We start from the raw sequence: 20514 nt of genomic DNA, 5'->3' as shown, positions 1-20514 counted from the left end.
TTCACTGCAGAGCATCCGCTGGAGAGCAAGTAACACAAAAGATCTCCAAATCTGTTCAGGTGAAACCCATCTACATCTACCTGTACATCCCAAAGGTGATTACATTTTTATTACATTTTAGTTAATATTTGAACGTTCATAAATAATCTGAGGACACTATCTATAGATATAACAACAAAACATTTTAGACATATATATGGACAAAACTTATATCTTGGGCTATATGCACATACAAAGTTATTCCGATTGAAATTCTGAAGGCACAACCTGTGCCCATGAAACAGTTTTCACATGAAATCCATGTGAAACCCCCAGTTTTGTCATTAGCTTTATAGGTTTTAATGAGCACCATGGTTCCAGGTTCCCTATTGTTTTTCTTTGCTTGTATCAGTAAATGACTGAGACATACTTACCCTGCCATTTTCTTCACAACTCCTACACACTTCCCCTGAAAGGTAGGATTTTTTTTCTTGATGTCTTTAGTTTTTTTTTAGAATAATGAGAGACAATATTCAGCATTCAAGAACAAATAAAGTAATGCAGTCAGTGTGTGTTTGAGGTTCAGACTGTCAGTCTGGGTCCACAGCTGAACTTCAAATAAAATTCATTTGAATTATGTCTCATTTCGACTCAAACTCCTGAAGACAGTGAGTGTCTTTGAATGTATCCACTGACCAGTTTTATCAATGAAAGCAAATGAGGGCATTAGGAAGACATTAGTGAAACAATTATAGAGCAGTTTTGAATGAAAAAAGTCTCCGCTGTCAGATCTTCCCACCTCCATTCCTGGTTTACTCTAGGAGTGGGATTCTGCTTTTTGTTTTTTAATGAACAGCAGGTTTTCCTTTTAGAAGGGGGAAGAAACTGAATCATTTATTCAACACTTTGAACAAAGATCTCTGCTAAGAAACACAGTTTTATGCAAACAAACAGAGAGGGTTGGAGCCGTGGCATAGCAGCTGATTTGGGAAACATAAATTTGAGTGTGGCTCTTCGCCATCATTTTCTGCCCTTTCAACACTATTTCAATATTATTGTTAATAAACATGGCAATAATAAAATATATAAACAAGAAGAACAACAAATCAACAACCAGAAAGGGAACTTATTAATGTTTTATTTGAACAGTGAGAGGAGGTTTATTAAACTCCTCTGTGCATTACAATGTCTCAGTTGTAAATTGGTGTGATTATTGTGTTTGTCAGTTGTGAAGGAATAATTGAGGAGCCCATCCAAATATTTGTTATCTATCAATGTGACTCTCAAGTGTGCTAGCATGTGTTTTGAATTGTGGCGAATTGTTTAGAAATCTTTTTCTTTCCCCACATTGACCTCATTTGAATTCTTGCTGTAAGCGGAAGATTAAACACACCATTATTGTTTGATGCATCCCGCTTGTCTCACTATTTTCTAACATTGCTAATTATACAACACATGACCTTAACATTTCTATAGATAATATGTAATTGCTAATTACAAGGACTATATCTTTATATAAAAACTTCTATTTACATGAAACGAGAAAACTGGATTATTGCTTGAAATAAATTAACAGCTAAATGATTTTTGACTCAAGTTGATTATGCTGATATGATGCTAACTGATGTTACCCAGTATTAAAGGGATAGTTCACCCGAAAATGAAAATTTGTTGTTTATCTGTTTTCCCCCAGGGCATCTGAGATGTAGGTGACTTTGTCTCTTCAGTAGAACACAAACAGAGATTTGTGAAACAAACCCTTGTTAAGCAGATACACACCCAATGTAATTTGTCTGGTGAAATGTCCCTTTAATGAATGTGAAGACCTGTTTATTTGTATCCATACAGGCTCATATGAACACAATGTTAAAAAAGACCTTTATTTGACTGAGCAGATAGACTCAAATCAGTGAAACACCCCCCCCCCACCCCATCACTGAGCATGCAGAAATCTAAGTTTCTTACCATCAATATGAAAACAGAAATCAAAGCAAAGTCATAAAACAAGTTTGCTTGTCGCAGGCTCTGATTTGACTGACAATGCAGCTTGTCATTTCAGAGTTATTTGGGGAAAACTTGTGCACAATTCATCCACAGCACAGTGCAAGTAGATTGAGAAAGTGATTGAGTGAGTCTGGAATATCTGTTTTGTTGCACTTTTGTTTTTTTCTCCAAGCCTTCAGGCATTTTATGAGGCTTTTGTCCAGTCCAAAAGTGAAGTATTCTTGCAAACCCTCGTGATATACGGCATAAACCATGGTCCAATAAATACCACTCCATAACTCTCTCTCAAAACATCTCAATCATCATTTTGACATTCCCTGAGACATGTACTTCTGCAGTTTGGACTAAACATAATCTCTTTGTCTGCAATTAAAATGTTGATTTGACACTGTTTGACTATAAAACTTAATGTAAAGATGTGTTTTCTTTTTATTTTGGCTTGTGTGATTGTGGGAATTTGGTTTAAAAATTGGGCGATTGTCAAATGCACATAGTTAAATTGTGATTAGTATTCTGTGTTTGGTGTTTAATTACTTCTCTCAGACAGTACAATTACTGATCTGGAAGTACCGGAGGAAGAGCCCCTTGGTCACACACACACACACACACACACACACACACACGTATTTTTCAGTTTGTACAAACTGATGTATTTCCAAGAGGAAAATGTAAGTTGGGACATAATGTTATCCATTGAGTATTAAATTGTAAAATATAATTTGGTTATAATAATTTAGTAGTTATAGGTATAATTAATGTTAAAACATTATTAATCGTACATGCAATTTTTGCTGAAATATAATTAAATGACATTTTCTTGTGTAAAGGGATAGTCATTTACTCATCCTCAAGTTGTTCCAAAACCTGTATCAATTTCTTTTCTCTTTTGAACATAAAAGAGTGTATATGGAAGAATGTGAGTAACCAAAGTTGATGGTCCTTTTTGACTTCCACAGAATGAAAACAAATTAAATAACATGGTAGTCAATGGGGACCAAAAACTGTTGAATTACCCACATTCTTCAAAACTATCAAAATATTTTGCACTGGAACTGGAAGTCTCATCAGTCAATTATAATATCTAAATATTTTAATTTTTAACTATTTTATTCATCCCTCCTTGAATCACCTCCTTAATGTGGTGGAGGGGTTGGAGTGCCTCAGTGACCCTGGGAGCTGTGTTGTCCGGAGCTTAAGCTCTTGGTATGGTCTTCCAAGGCAAATTGGTCCCAGAGGCCAGACAAAGCGCGATCACAAAGATGTAAGAATAACAAGGGGCCTATCTCCTTGTGGGCTCTCCACATGCAAAGAGAAATGTAGTGAACCGGTGTGATGTACAGTGATGTACAACTTACTCAGCCTGTTGCCACTGCGAAATGTAGCCTGAAAAGCTTGTATTGTAATATGTATTGTATATCCGAATCAATTTCAGATAGTAATACCAGATGAAATCGTGTGATTTTAGGTCAGTGTTTTGGCTGTTAGTCAATGAAGCTCCCAGCCGGAAGGGAATAGTAAAACGGCGGCTCAAACACTTCCGTTGGCTTCAGTGACAGCTATGTGCCTTTTTTTTCTTTCCTTAGTGTGTTGAATTAAAATTCACATTAACTGATATAAAATATTAAAAAATATATAAAAAAGTTACATTTTTAAATGTAAATTTTTTTTAAATAAGCTTATTTTCAGCTAGTTATTTCATTTTGGGCTTTTGCTACGTGTAAGAACTAAAATAACTAGAAATATTAGCCTGACTACGTCAGACTTCCTACTTCCACTCAATTTCATTTCGCTTCTGTCTACGAAGCAAAGTGAAGTAGCAGAGTCTGGTATTACCAGGCTATAGAAATATAGCAATAAGCAGCGATATGGGGTCAAGTCCCTGAAGGGGCTGTAATGCAGTGCAGAGCAGGACAAGGAAAAACAGCAGAAACTGAACGATCACGAAAAACATCTGTTTCAGAATTATAGGAAAGAATGAACAGAAGATCAAATGAAAGTGAACATAGCATGAATAAAAACATTAGTTTTTAATCCAAGAGGAATAAGGATTAGTAGGCCTACAATGCTTGACCCTGATAATAAAGTACTGAGTTCAACTGAGAATCAATTCAAAATGATGAATGTACTGCATATCTTATTTAATAGTTTCAGAGGAGGTCATTCTGAAAGGCACAATGTCTGCAACAGAAGTGACTTAAGCATCATTTACAGTACTGCCTTCCCTATACGCCAAGTACACAGTTTGTGTAGGGCTCCAATTTCCATGGGGGCACCATCAGGATTGTAAAAAAAAGAAGAAAAAAAACATTCCCTAACCGCGCTCGCAAATGCTCGCACCTCATATTTGCGGCTGAATGTTCATAACTGATGGATGGACATCTATGGCCGTGGAATAGATATCAACAATCTGGTGCAGAGAGAAGAAAAAGGAAGAAAGTAAAAAAAAAAACAAAGATAAAAATCTGTTATTAAAGTTGGCTTGACGGTGGACGTTCGATATTCACAAATTTAGGGTCCGTCTCTAAAGTTACATGCGATGTTGGTATACACGTTTCTAACGTCAATAGCATTTGAGGAGAAAGACTTGCAGTCATAAAAACAACTGTAATAGTTTTAATGTAGGGAATAAATTCACCATCACCAACGCATCTAATCTCTGACTTATCCAAGGTTTTAACACTTTAATAAAAAAATTCTTGTAGCCATGGTAACTGCAAATTAACCATGGTTTTGTTACTTCAAATAATAATTTACAAAATAAAGAAGCCTAATAATAGCCTATAATAATTTACTAAATTTTGGTGGGTTATAAAAACAGACCTAAGGCATCAATAGCCTTCAAAGAGACGTAAAATGCATTGTATTAAAAACAATGAGGCAATAATGATCGGTTAAGAACACTGTTAAAATGCGTAATGTAGGCTAATACAAAATAAACAATGACATGTAATTACAAAGGCAGCCAAAGGGTAACTGCTGCTGTTACACTTACAGAACAATCAAATCCTTGTTTAGGCTATTGGCCAAACATTTAATTCAAATATTCACGTAATCTTTCATTTTTGGTCACCTTTTTGCTATAGATGACACAGCCTTTATAATTTCTTCAACAAAAAACGTGCATATCACAACCCTTACAAAAATAAACCATGGTTTTATCATAGTAAAACTGCTTAATTTCCTTTTGCGTGATTTCTGAATGCTTGAGACTACAAAATAAATTAAAAGTCACAATAAAGTCATAGCCATAGGTAAATGTCGAGAGCTACAATTGTAATTTGTTAATAATAAAATGTATATATTTACTTTTTACATTTTGTTTTTTATTAAAGTTCTATTTTGACCCTTTTTTGTCATGGTATTTGAGGAAGAGGGGCACAACAATACAATCCTGCTTAGGGCACCCATTTGGCCAGCAGTGGGCCTGATCATCCCTTGCCACAGTACCTCTTGCAGTCTGGGCAAGTGTCACAATGAGTTTCCAACCCACAACATGAAGCATCTGGGATCCATGGTTACACATTGAGCTAGACCCTTATGCACATTCACCAGGCTGCTGAGGAGAGGTTTCAGTGTGGGAATTAATACAAAAAAGCATGAATTAATGCAAACATAGCTTAACAGTTAACTTGATAGTTGAAGAGCCACAAGTAATGATGAGTACTTAGCATGCTAACCAATTAGCATGCTAAGCTAACTAGTATATGTCCTTAAACACAGGCACGGTCAACTTCAGAGAGGTATTTCTCAGAAACGGATGCAAATTTTGGACAAAACTACAAAATTTGTAGGAGGAGTAGCAAACATAAAGTTTTTTATTTACTTAAAAATGGCGGACAGGCACATTAATGGAAAATGATAAATGAGATATCATCAGAATCATGCATTGCCCAAGGAATAAAATAATATAAAAACAACAAAATTTGGACAATGTCTTCAAAAGATTTAAGTGTTTTTGGATAAATCATTATATCCCTGTAACACTAGTTGGCACTGTGTTCAAACTTCTCAGTACCTCCAGGCCATGAATTCAGTGATGCTTACCATTTTTTGTGCCAATGTGTCAAATGGTTCAAAAGATAATCACAATTTATGATTTTTTTTAAGTTATGATTTTCTAAGTGTTCAATAGTTATTAGCAAAAATAGGCATTTTTTTCGTATCTCATAATCCATAGGTGGTGCTGTAGCCAAATTTGGCATAGACCCTCAGATGACGGTGCTGATGAATCCTACTGATTTTCATTTAGATTGATCGAAGTTTGGCAAAGATACAGCCTTTAAGCCACATTTCAGTGTTTTCCTATGTTCTCTTCATAGGGCTGCCATAGACTTCCATTGGGGAGGAATAATAATAAATGAAACGTACAACAGCAATAGGGGCTACAGCCCATGAAATATACTAACACTAAAATGTAATAGCCCTAACTAAATATACTAACACAAAAATTTTATAAATCTTTATTCCCTATGTAAAGAAAAACTAATAAAAATGACAAAAAACAAAAATCAGATATGTTTAAAATTAAAATAAAAACTGACAGACTGAACATAAGCTTCTGTTAATGCAGTATTTGTTGAGAGTTTTATTTTTAATTTTTAATAAAGTAGTGTGCTCTAGCTTGGTGGGAAATGAGACACCTCTGTTGGTGAACTTTTCTTATTTGTCTGAACATCATAGCATTTGAAGATTTATTGCATTTATTCATGTTCCCCGAGACCCCAAACTTGCATAATGAAACAGTTGTCACTGAGCACGTTTAAAATATGTTATCAAGTTGAAATTTTATTTCAGTTCTCATAAGAGTAGAAAATATAATGAACATTAAACATAAGGCCTTGGTGTCTCTGAGACCTCAAACAGAACATGGTTGTGAATTCAGATGAGTGCAGAACAGTGCTGGTCGAGGGGATGTTATGAATATCTGTGAGTGTGTTATGAATGCCTCCATATCTGTATAAGTGCAGTATCTCTGTAAACCGTAAAAGACGATGTTGATTGCTGTCACTTCTTCAGTAGCTGTTTCTTGTGACAGCGACAGGCTCATACTGAACTCTTTTCTCTGCTGGTTAAAGGAAGACAAGCATTTGGGTTTTGCTGAAACTAAACTTCAGTCATGTTTCTGATTTAAGCTGGGATCTTTCTGTACAGTTACTGGAGCAGAGTTCCTCTGGGCTCTGTATGTTTACTACTCTAGAGATGATGTCCTCGCAACTCAGGATGACATCGGTAGGGGACACAGACATACTGATTATTCATCCCTTTGTACATCAACACTCCTTCGTCATTTTTCCTTTCCATCAAGTGTGAGGGGGAGAAACAAAGATGTTGCATGGTAGACTGAAACAGAACGCTCTATTAGATGCGGATGGAGTGGCCAGGTCTTCCTCCCAGCTCATTTACTGCTCACCAAGGTACATAAACACACATACAGTACACAATGCAGGAGGAAAAAAAAAGACAGTGTGCCTGTGTGCCTGTCTTTTTGTGTGAGGAGGAGAGAGCGAGAGAATGAGAGCATGTGTGATGTTTATCGCTGAATAAATAAATCATTTTGTGATTCACAGATGGCTCACTGCAGCACTGGAAGAGGATGGCCTGTCTGGATGTGTTGGTGTGTGTGTGTGTGTGTGTGTGTGTGTTTGTCCAACTGATGTCACATTATTCCTGATGGATTTGGTTCCTGTTAGGTGACATGGAGCCATCTGGGGGATCCTGCAGTGAGTGTGTGTATATATGAAAGGTGAAACTGAGGAAAGGAGGGAATGAAAGAGAAACAAATAGCTATATCAGCTTCGAGGTGAAGTGGCTCCAAAAAGTCACAATTTAAATGCCATTATATAACATTATATAACAAAATAACAAAACCAAGTGGCAATAAAAGCAAATGAAATTTAGAAAAAGAAATACCCTTTTGCATACTGTTAAAAAGAGTACTTATTATGGAATTAATATCATTTAAAAACTGTGTATGACTAATAAACTGTGTAACTGTGGTGAGACAACCCTATCTCACGGTGAATTCGTACTAATTCGCACGATTTAACCAAGTGGCTAAATCGTACGAAATCATACGAGCTGGCTCATACGAAATCATATGATTTTGTTCATTGCATTTAATACACCCCTGTGTAACAGCGAATTCGTGCTAAATCGCACGAATGTATTAAATCGTATCATCGCATTCAAGAAGCGTTACCCAGTTCTCGTTGTCACAACATCGCGTTATTTATCAACATGTTTACGCACGCAGCACGCCACATCTCGGTGAGTAGGCTATACCAGACGGTGTTTCGATATAAAGTTCATTATATGTGCTTTATTAATCCATATCGGCTTCTAAATGTTCTCTGAATTGTATTGGAGCTGGCTCGTGCGAAATCGTACGATTGGTACATCGCATTAACACATCCCAGTGTATCAGCGAATTCGTGCTAAATCATACGAATTGTTTAAATCGTACTATATCATACGATTTTGTTCATCGCATTCAAGAAGCGTTACCCAGTTCTCGTTCGCACAAACATCGCATTATTTATCAGCAGCTTACGCATACGCACACGGCACGCCACATATGTCGGTGAGTATATACCAGGCGGTGTCTTTTTGTTCGATATAAAGTTCATTATATGTGTTTTATTAATCCAGATCGGCTTCTGAGTGTTCTCTGAATTGTATTGGTCATCAATATTACATTATTTTTGTTCAAAATAAGTTAAACCCACCCAACACATTATCAATTAATACTTCTCTATCTCTGGAGCTGTGGTGTGCCTAATTTGATGTTTGTTCTTATTTTTATGTGGTAGAGCACCCACTTTGAGCAGTTTTGGCCTAATTGATGTGCATTCTTGGATTGTTTTTTGTTTAACAAGGACACCTTAAAATAAAGTGTTACTGAAAGTGTATAATAATTTAAATATCTATCCCTGGTAAAAGTAATATCTTTAAAACACATTTATTTCATACTAAGTTTAGTTCAAATGTATTAACTCATTTACTGACATATCGCTTGAGACTTCCTCATATAAACAATAGAATTAAACTTTATTTTGAGTACTTCTTGTGTACAATTCACATTTCTTAATATGAAGCCTAAAATGTGTTTAATGTCACTATTGATGGAGATTGTATGATCTTTGAATAATATCGGCTTTTAAATGCAAGATATTTAAAGTGTACCTAAAGTAAACTTGCAACAATTCCACTTTAGCACATCTATAGTTGGACTACTTCCACACAATTAAAGTGCATTAAGTACAAGATTAGTTGTACCAATTTAGCAGCCTTTAAGTATACCAGTTAGTCAGTGTACTAAAACTACAACTGAATGGTATTTTTATTAAGAACATAAAATGTATTTGCAGTATACATAGCATGAAATAAATATATTTCAGATACCTTCTAGTATATATATTTTAACCAACTTAAATGTCTTTATTTGTATTTTCATAATTCTCATCTTTGAAATATGGTTAAAGAGTACTGCTGAATGTACTAACAAATGTGTTACTTTAATGTACTTTCTACTGAAACCTGCATGTCATATATTTAATATGCAATTATACATTTGTAACGAGAAAGTTGCACTTTTGTAAATATTTTTTAAATGTGTATTCTTTAAGCACAAAATAGATTAAAATTTTATGATATAAAACATATTGTAATGTGCAACTCTTAACTTGACATTATCACCAAGTTCATTTTTTGAAAATGTACATTTACGTGGCCTTTGATTTCATTAATATTACAGTATATTAATTTAAATAATGTAATAGATTTCATTCTATATCTCCAACTACAGTTCTAAAAAAATATGCTTTTTTTTACTCTTTATGAGAAGTGCCATGAGATTTTAAATGACCACAGAGAGTCAGGACTTCGGTTTAACTTCTCATTTGAAGGACGGTGCTATTTGCAGTATACTGTCCCCGTCACTATAGCCCTGCTGGCCTCACTAACACCTCTTCCAGCAGCAACCTAGTTTTCCCAGGAAGTCTCCCATCCAGGTACTGACCAGGCTCAACCCTGCTAGTCGGCTACCAGTCTTAAGCTACAGGTTGATATGGCTATAATTGATGGCTGAGAGCTTGTGTGTGTGTGTGTGTGTGTGTGTGTGTGTGTGTGTGTGCGTGTAAACTATCCTTGCCTGCTCAGCTCTCGCTCCCACAGCAGGGAATTATGCCCTGGTTAGCATGATTCTGTCATTGGTGTCAGCACCCAGTCTGTCTGCAATGTCACATTACTGTCACTAGAGGACATGATGGCAGAGAAGCAAAGAGAGACTCCAAATATCCTAGTCATTGAGCACAAAACATATCTCCAGACATGCATTCTCTGTCTCTGTGTATAAGTGTTTCTTTGGGTCACTGTACACTTGGAGTAATGGGAAGAACTTCTCTGAGGAAGCTCTCACTTGCTCAGTTTCGCAAGAACAGATGTGTTGAACAGCTCACAATGAGCTCTTCTGCATGTTTGTGTGAATGTTTTAAGAACAATACTGAAGAACAATATCTTTGAACGAATGTACTTTTAACTGGATACTGGAAAGTAGGGGTGCTCCGATCACGATCGGCCGATCGTTAATGCGCATCTCGTCAGTAAAGCCGGTTTTCTAATCAGCGGTTAATTTCCTTTAGGTGCGTGATTTCACATAGAGCAGCTGTTACTACACAGAGCCGTTGTTAACTGAGAAGATGCGCCAATAAACGCTGAAAATTAACCTGATTTGCGCATCTTCTTTATTAACAACGGCTCTGTGTATTAACAGCTACTCTATGTGAAATCACGCACCTGATGGAATTAACCGCTGATTAGAAAACCGGCTTTACTGACGAGATGCGCATAACGATCGGCCGATCGTGATCGGAGCACCCCTACTGGAAAGTCTGTATAAAGTAGGCCTACAAGTGCATCATGTATAGTATGTCATTTGGGACACAATCATAGATGCCACTTTAACAGCTCTTCCTAATTAACATGACATATCATCACATCTGCGACATTGGAAATACCCCTCCTTTAAATGTAATACAGCATAACAGTAGGAATCTAGAGCTGCATGAACAGTATTGAGCGCCCCCTAGTGTTGTGGATGTATAAGTGTCACTTAAATTGTAAACTGAATGTGTGGATCACATCTTGTTTTAGATCGTAAGAGTGGGCACAAGTGTAACTTGTGGAAGCCATGTGTGAGTACAGCCTGTTTTGCAGATTGATATTGCAAACATGTATTTGTTATCATATTATTTTAATTTGCATAAACATGGTGGTTTGTAGAGCAAAGAGTTTTACCATTTACTGCACTTTGTGGTTCTTATGGTTATTTACTTACAGTTGCTAATGAAACAAAAGTCTTGCAAATTCACAGAAAATAGCTTACTTTTGTTTTGCAAAATTAGGCATATACTCTGCCAGCAAAACTTCTTGGTAGCTCAAAAAGTGGTTTATTGTTTCTTACTTTAGTACAGAAAAGGCTCATACACACACACAAGCGCCAGTACAGTAATGGAGTGTAATGGTGTGTGTCTGCAAGATATTGCTCCTTCAGATTCCATTAAGCGAAAATGTGCTGATATCAGATAGCAGGGGCTGATGGGATATGTGGGTGTGGCATTGCTAGCATTGATCAAAGTACCCGCCTGTTGTTGAGCTTGAAATATAATTAATGTTAAAGGTTGGTAATTGATTTATGGCTGTGTAATGGCTGCTCTGAGGATGTATTTCCATAGTGTGAGCGCTCCTTTGCAGTGCAGGGATGCATTAAAACACAGCTGTTGTCTGGAGAGCTCTTCATTAGCCTCAAGCACATTTTAATTTCAGACTTGACCACACTCTACTGTGCAGGCATATAACACTCATGCCTTCAAAACTAAAACTTGGTTAATGTGTGTTTGGAGAGTAATTAAAAGAGCCAAGAGTGAGATGACTAATGAATTGATGATCACAAGCATCACTTCAGGTTTCATACTGAGTATGTCAATGCACTATTGTCTTCGAAATCTTAGAGGTTTTTCATTTAAATTCAGGCCAGCTATACTTCAGCACTTTCCCTGTAGCAAACAAACATACACGGCTGTTGGGTTTTACAACTATGAGTGTTGTTAATGAGACCAGACTTGGAGTGTTTTGTGCAGTATCGTATTCTGAGACGTCCATAAAACCAAGAAATAGATGATGATCATCATGATGATGTCACTCTATCTGGAACTTGATTGTGAAGAGGGAACACGGCTATTAATTACTCTGGAGTGAATGGGCTGTAGGCACGCCAGATGGTGTGACTATTCAAGTATACTGTTTGGTCTAAAGGCAGGTGTTAATATTCATGCCTCTGCATATTTCACCCAGACATGTTAGTTTAATTATGAGCCATTATTGCAGTTAAAGGGTCTTCTAAACCACATTCCTCTCCTTGCCGCCTTGCCACGGCACACACTCACAATCACAGTGGGCTCCGTAATTATGGCAAGATTACTCTCATTAACGCCCAACAGCGCTTATGCCGTGACTCGTTACGTATCCAGCCTCATGTGACACTCCTTACGTCTTCCAGCCAATGCACATTTTATCCATAGGTAATAATTACTTACCCAGTGTGAGTAAAAACACAAAAGACTTGTTTTTTTCCAAAATGCTTGCTTTGTGAATTAAAGTTAGAAAGATGGAATGATGGATTGTTTCTGTTCTGCAGTGCCAGGAGACTTTGTGACTCACCGTTGAAAAGCGCACTGGTCACTACAGAATAATCGATCATCTGTAGCAGTCTGTTACACACAATACCTGTAACTTTCTTGTTTGGCACAGTAGTGTTTTTATTTCTGATCTAGCTGGACTCTCAGGTACAGCCAGGACAGGTCCCCTGTTCCTCAGTGCTGCTATCTGTCATTAGTCCTGGAGCCTCAATTGCTGGGTAACAGTAAAAAAGTGGCCTGTAATCTAGAGCTGCATCCAAACTTTTGGACTTTTATAGTACACCATGTACTCAATTCAATGAAGCACGTCTTTGATGTCCATTGATAAAGTACACTGCACTCAAGTCTGGAAATAGCAAAGATTTTAGTGTTGGACAATATTTTGGGACAAAACTTTATTTATTGGTGTAAATGCATTAGTAACAGTTATTAGTAGAACAGCAATAGTGATTTTCTCTTTGTTTTTGCATCTAACGTGACAGTCAGACAGGGAGATTTTTACTGGATTAACCTTAGCCCAGGTTTCTTTATTGAAGATTACTGGTTCAGCACTCCTTTATGGATTGATTGAATGATTGCCAGTGAAAGTTAGTTTACATAAGACCAATCAGAATACAGTTTTGGTTTGTTTTGTTTTGAATTTATTATTAATTAAAAATGATTTATGCTGATATTGCCTAGGGTATTCTACAATTTTTAGGAGCGCTACACTACCATTCAAAATTGTGGGGTCTGTAAGATTTTTTTTTAAAGAAGATAATATATTTTCTTATATTATATTCGCTGAGGATGCATTAAATTCATTAAAAGTGACAGTAAATACATTTAGAATGTTACAAAAGATTTATATGTATTTTAAGGATTCCACAAAAATATTAAGCAACACAACTGTTTTCAAGAAATGTTTCTTGAGCATCAGTGCGCACATTCTGACACAGGGCAGGAGCCTGTGCCATCTTTTAATTGCATTGCTCTGAGTTTGCTTCTCAAGCAAGGCACACTTCTACTCAAAGTACAAGAAGAACTGAAGAAAATCAAATATAATAGTGAAGTCAGCTGTATCCAGGTGGATATAGGCCCTTATGTAGATCAGAATGTCATTCAAACTACATTGCAGTGCAGTTAGGTCTAAGGATCATCTGAAGGATCTTCATTATGTATAGAGAGCACACACGTAAGCCACACTTAAATAAAAGTACAGATATCTTACCAGAAAAGGACTATGGTAGAAGATAAAGTCACCATTTATAATATTACAATATTACAGATGGAATCTGCATCTAAAGTTGCATTTAGATAAAATATATAAATAATAAATAATGTTTTGTTTAAAACTTTTAATACTGATATTTGAAATAATGTAAACCATTTATTAAAAACAGATTCATTTAAATGGCTGATTCATTCAGGAATGATGCATTTGATTGTATGAATGAGTGAGTCACTGAATCATTCATTCAGCCAATTTAATTTGTTCAAAAAGCTGATTCATTCAATAAGGAACACTGTTGTGTGTGTGTTTCTCAGAGACGCAAAACATTGCTTTGATCTTTGTTTATAACTATTTTTAAAATTGAGCAAAATCACTTAATGCTAACCTTATAAACTTCTATAAAATCAATGTTGCATTTGTTACCATGCTGATATCTGGAGAAAAAATAGCACTCTTCGTGTGATGTAGATTAACTATTAATTAAATTATTGCTGCTGCCTACAATTTAAAATGCTTCGAATTTGATGATTCTAAATGCATTTTAATAGACTAAATCACGTAGTGTACAGTATGCATGCACTCCGTGTGTGTTTTTGTGATATACTCGATAATGTCAGATCACACATTGTTAAAACAACACTTACCATATTATCGCAGATGATATATCGCACACCCAGCCTTGACTTGAGTGGAAAATGAAATCATCCGTGGTTGTGCGAGCACTTGTTAAAGGTGTTTTTAGTAGTCTAACTGGCAAGCTTGCTTTCTTGTAGTCTGTGTTCTTCTGACTTTATTTTGTAGTAAGTAATGAATGTGCTTTGGGGAAAGGTATCAGAGTAAAAGTATACATTTAATTAGGAAATATAGTGGAGTAAAAATGAAAGTTGACCGAATAGAAACTCAAGTAATGTACAGGTTATCCCAAAAAATACTTAAAGGGATAGTTCACCCAAAAAAGAAAAGTGCACCTGCGCCGTGTGCTTTACACTTTGTGTTAGATCGTTAAAATAGGGCCCAATGTCTGAACTATTAGAACTCAGGCGCTTGAAGCGACTTCTTCTTCTTCTTGCTTTATGGCAGATTGCAGACTTATACAGTAAGTGCATTGCTGCCACCTATCTCTCAAATGGACCATTGAAACTCTATCTACAATCTCAATTAGGAGTGTCAGTGGTCCATTTGAGAGACAGGATAGTATTATTACTTTACACCACTGGTAGAGAGTGACTTTTGTTGTCCTACTTTGGCACTGAAACAAAGCAGGACATCTTTCAGAGTTTGGATATTGTTATCTGATTCAATGTGAAGTGCTAAAGAACCCACAGATCTTGTTGGCTCATCTTCTACACCAGGCCTCACAGCATCAGAATAGGTTTTTAAAGACAGTGAACGAAAGGAAGATAATGGAGAAAGTATGTAGGTGAAAGACAACTGTTTGATACCCCAATCTGTTGAATCTATCTCATTAACACTCTCATTAACAAGTTTTCTAGCACCACCAGGTTATAAATCTGTTTGTAGCCAGTAATGATCCTCATTTCACATTACTCTGCTGGTGTTTACACTTCAGCTGATCACAGTAGTAGTTTCATTACACCGTAAGCTCTCCAGCTCCACCTGTATTATCTGTTGATCCTCATTCTCCAGACCTGAAAGCCTTCCTCCTACTGTTCAGCAGGACTTTTAGGCCCACAGCTTGCTGTTGGCGAAAAGCACACAGTCTCAGTGGAGACTGCCTTTTCCACACAAAAGTTGACAAGTTGAAGTCTGTACTGTAGCCAAGTCTTATGTGGGGTTGAAGTGCTGGGATTTGGAAAGCCTCTTGTATATAGGTTATATAATAGTCAGTAAATAAGACATTTTTCCTCTGGTCTGACAGTCTACAAAGTCTATAAAACAGTGAGTGTAAACCACAGTGAAATATAATTAAAATCCCCTTGAGGTGAATGAGTTTGGGTGATCTGTGGTGAGTTTGGTAACCACAACAACTCATAGCTTGCTGTAGATTACATGTGGAAACTCCTGAGTGGCTTATATGATCACAGTCAAACAGCAAGATGATTTATATTTGGGCAGTGCATTAATTAGAATGGCTTCTGAGTTGCACAGCCGAACATGCCCCATTTCTTAAAGTTCTTACTGTGCACTGTATCTGCTTTCAGACTATAATGTTTCTATTCTGTGAGAGTCTTTCTAATTTTAAGTTTCAAAAAGAAGAGGTTCATGACACACACACACACACACACACACACACACACACACACACACACACACACACACACGCATGTTTTGTGTTTTGTGGGGTCATCCCATAGGTGTAATGGTTTTTGTAATGAAGAAACTGTATATTCTGTCGCCCTTCACCAACCCTACCCCTAACCCTAACCCTCACAGGAAACTTTGTGCATTTTTACTTTCTCAAAAAAAACCTCATTCTGTATGATTTATAAGCGTTTTGAAAAATGGGGACATGGGTTATGTCCTCATAAGTCACCCTCTCCTTGTAATACCTGTGTAATACCCATGCCATTATACAGAGTTGTGTCCTGATATGTCACAAAAACATGCCCACACACACACACACACACTGTACTTCAAGACTACATTTATTTGATAGTAAATGCAGTAAGAATAGTACAAATTAATTGTGAATTATTTAAGTTATGTGATTCATTGTTTTTATAATAATTTAATTTCATAATTTAATTATTTTAATTAATTCATTTTTATATACAAATAATTATGATTTAAAATATACATATTTAAATCTATTTTAAAATAGATTTTATTCCTTTGATGCAAAGCTGAATTTCCAGCAGACATTACCGTCTTAAGTGCCACACAAACCTCAACAAATCATTCTAATATGCTGATTTACTGATAAAACAAATTCTTAATTATTTCTGTACTTTATTTACTTTCAATCTAAAAGATTTAAAGAATTAGAAAGTAAAAAAAAAAAGGATTTGTAAATGTATTTACTGTCAATTGTAATGATTCCTTGTTAAATAAAAGATGGTTTATGTGGTTTAATTAAATCTTATTAATTCCAAACTTTTGAACGGTAGTGTATATATCGTTCAGATTGGGTTAAAGAGTTGGCAGGCTACCTCAAAGTAACAAACTCTGAAGGACATGAGGATTCAGAACATATCTTTGTGGTATTTGAGCTTTAGTCTTATCTTGTTGCTCAGCTTATTAGTATTGCACTTGTACTTCAAAGGTTGATGATGATGTAGTATGAGAACACAAGGACGCAAGACTGCATAAAATCCATATTGAGAAATAGCCTACGAGAATATGATAGAAAAGGAACAGGAAGAATCAGGGAAATTAATAAATATAATGGAAGATATGGAATATGTGGAGGAGGATTCATGGCTGGAAGAAAGTCAGAAGAAACATAGAAAAGGATCGTCAGACTAGAATGATTTTTACGTGTTTCTATACCAGCCATTCATAGCTGTGAAAGGCTGTTCATGTCCTTAAGACATATACATTTATCATGCAGCAGAAGCATATATAGAGCTTTAAAACAGCACAAGAAACTTACTTGCAGCAGTTATATAGACATTTATTCAAATTCTCTCTACAAATACTCCCTGCAAATTCTCCAGAAAAGTTTCATGCAGTTTGAACGTGTTTGAAGAAGTTGAACAACGATGATCAGAGGCCTACAATGTGAATCACAGCTCTTGGATGTCTGACAGACAGCCGTTAAGCTTCAGCCATCAGCTGCGTTCAGCTCCAGCTGCATAGCTTCTCATAGATATTCAAGCTCCCTCAGCCACCAGAGCCATCTATACTTCTATCCAAGTCATTATTTCAAACAATTCTCATTGTCCACCAGCACCTAAGCACCACTTAGACACAATTGGGTCACGGTGAAACTTTACCAGCACACAACCAGAGACCCAACTGCTAGAACACATCGATATCATTACGGCAAGATGAGGTGGGCTGATCTCTTGGGAACTGGAACCTTTTGCAAAATCAATAAAGCAGTCTGACCTGAGCTATATGTTTACATAAGGATTTATACTCTCGGCTCAGCCTCTCATAAATCCTGAATATGAGCCTGTTTGCCCCTGAAAGCGCAATGACCGAACAGCCCAACTATTTTTACTCGCCGCACTTCCCTTACTCAGCTTATGTGCCGACATCAAAGCTACAGACCTGTTCAGCAGGCATGCAGGCACTGTCTTTACTTCATTTACAACATTCTCATTCAGCATGAACAACCCACTAATATTTCAGGTACTATGTGGTATATAGGATCACATTTCACTAAAGCTCACCTTCACACCTGCAATCTATTAATGCTTTTGCAGTGATGGCAGAAAAAGAGAACAAAAGACCTTTCGGTCCAATCTCCCCAACCATCTGCCCATCAGGAGCTGGAGGTGTGAGAGAGAAAGGGGCAGTGCCAGTAACAAATCATCTGAAGGTACAAATTGCGTAATTGAGATTATGTAAAATCTGTTTCAAAACAGTCAACGTTTTTGCAAGTTTATCAAGCTGTTGGCACAGAAAAATTGCACAGTTTACTTTTAACAAGTATTGTTCATGATCTGATGATAGATGTCTTTTCCCCTTGTACATCGCTTGTCAATGACCAGAATCACAGTGCATGATAACAGGTGTCAGATCTAAGGGTATTGATAGTTAAAATTAGGAGTTTGTTGCTAAAGATAATATAAACCTAGTAGTGTAATAATACTGCCGAATATATTCAGGTCAGAAATATTAATACAGGACTACAGAAAAGTATGCGTGAGATAAATGTGTGTCATGTGATTCCATGTGATCATTACAAGGCAGTCTGCAATCTACACTGCTGTTTTAAATTTTTTAAAGTGTCTTATGATCAAAAATATGATACAACAATATTACATAATATTTTTAAAATTCAAAGGAAATGTTTTGTGCTTGAATATACCTTAAAATGTGTATTATTTCTGATGTAAAGCTGTATTCTTAGCATCATTACTACAGTCTTCATTATCACACGATCCTTCAGAGATCATTCTAATATGCTGATTTGCATCTCAAGAAACATTTCTTATTATTATCAATGTTGAAAATAATTGTGTTGCTTAATATTTCTGTGGAAACTGTGATACATATTGTTTCAGGGTTCTTTGATCGAAAAAAACAACTTAAAGAACTATATATATATATATATATATATATATATATATATATATATATATATATATATATAGTTTTTTTATGTGTGTGTGTGTGTGTACTTTTAATAATTTAAATATCTTTCTTAATAAAAGTATTACAAGCTTTGAATGGTATACAGACTGGCCACCTACAGATAATGACATTGTTTGGTCTTTTATTGATAGTGCAGATATTTAGGAAGATAGAAGAATATAGGAGAGGAGAGAGGGGAAGAGGACTGGGAAATGACCATGAGCTGGAACTGGACTTGGGTTGTTACATGCTATTGCACAGCTAACACGTCTATAGCTCAGATATACAGATTTTGTTGCAACTTTGTTGGAAAAGTCACCATGCATTGATGTGTTAGATAAATAGAATTATTTGATTATTTGCTGTGATGATAGGATTAGTAACTGTCAATGAGCAAAATAAATATAAGCAATTTTTTTTTCAGTCATTTAAATATTTTGCAGTCAGTTTTATTGAATTCATTTAATCCTCTATATCCTTTGATACCTTTGAATTTTTTTAACCCAAAAACTATAATTCTGCCAGCATTTAATCACCTTCATGCTGTTCAGAGTCCTTATAATCTTCTCTGTTCTGTTGAACAAAAAATATGTCCTTCCCATAGTGTATAAATGCATGATAATTCACAATGATAAGCTTCAAGACCAAAAGCATGAAAAAGTAACCAATATGATTTTATTGTGCCATATTCTGAGTCTTCTGAAGCCATACAATAATTAACGTGATGTACATCTTTATGGATGAAAATGTTTCCTACATTGTATGCACGCTTCCACACATTCAAATTGTGTCAGACTATTTGAGTAAATGATGAGAGTAAATAAATTGTGGGTAAACCATCCCTTTAATCCTGTCTATTAATGCCTTTAACCAATATTAAGCTTTGTAAACTTTTTTTTTTCTTTCAAATTTGCTGCTTAGTCATAATATGGGTTAAGCTGTGTGTTCACTGGATAGGATAGTCTTTGTAATCCCACTTATTTGTATGAGTGTGGCAGTTTTCCAGGTTGGCCGGGCATCCATTACAGCCTTAGGGAGGTGTGTCGTGGCCATCGGTGGAGTGGAGAGAAGCCTTGAAAAACAAAGTATGGCAATGAGACATGATGTAACTGAGTGCAGTTGAGTGAAAGAGGATGACAGAAGGCTAAAGAACAGAAGGGCACATGCACCAGGATGCAAAAACATGACTGTGACAGAAGTGTGTGGTCAAACAGGTCCATTGTGCTTCGTTAAGGACACCCTCAATTCTTGTAGTCCATTAAATGTGAATGCAGTCCTGTGCCTCGTGCATGTGTATAGTGAGAGCTGATGACTGGCTGTGCATCTGTTGTAACAGGATGAAATTCAAACTGCAGTGGAGGGTTGGACTGCATCAAGAGTCTCACATAGAAACATCATCACCATCAAACATCAGTGCGG

Source organism: Carassius auratus, chromosome 13, assembly GCF_003368295.1.
Source record: "Carassius auratus strain Wakin chromosome 13, ASM336829v1, whole genome shotgun sequence".
NCBI classification, from domain to species: Eukaryota; Metazoa; Chordata; class Actinopteri; order Cypriniformes; family Cyprinidae; genus Carassius; species Carassius auratus.
The sequence above is the reverse complement of the archived record's forward strand: the minus strand, read 5'-3'. Positions refer to the sequence as shown.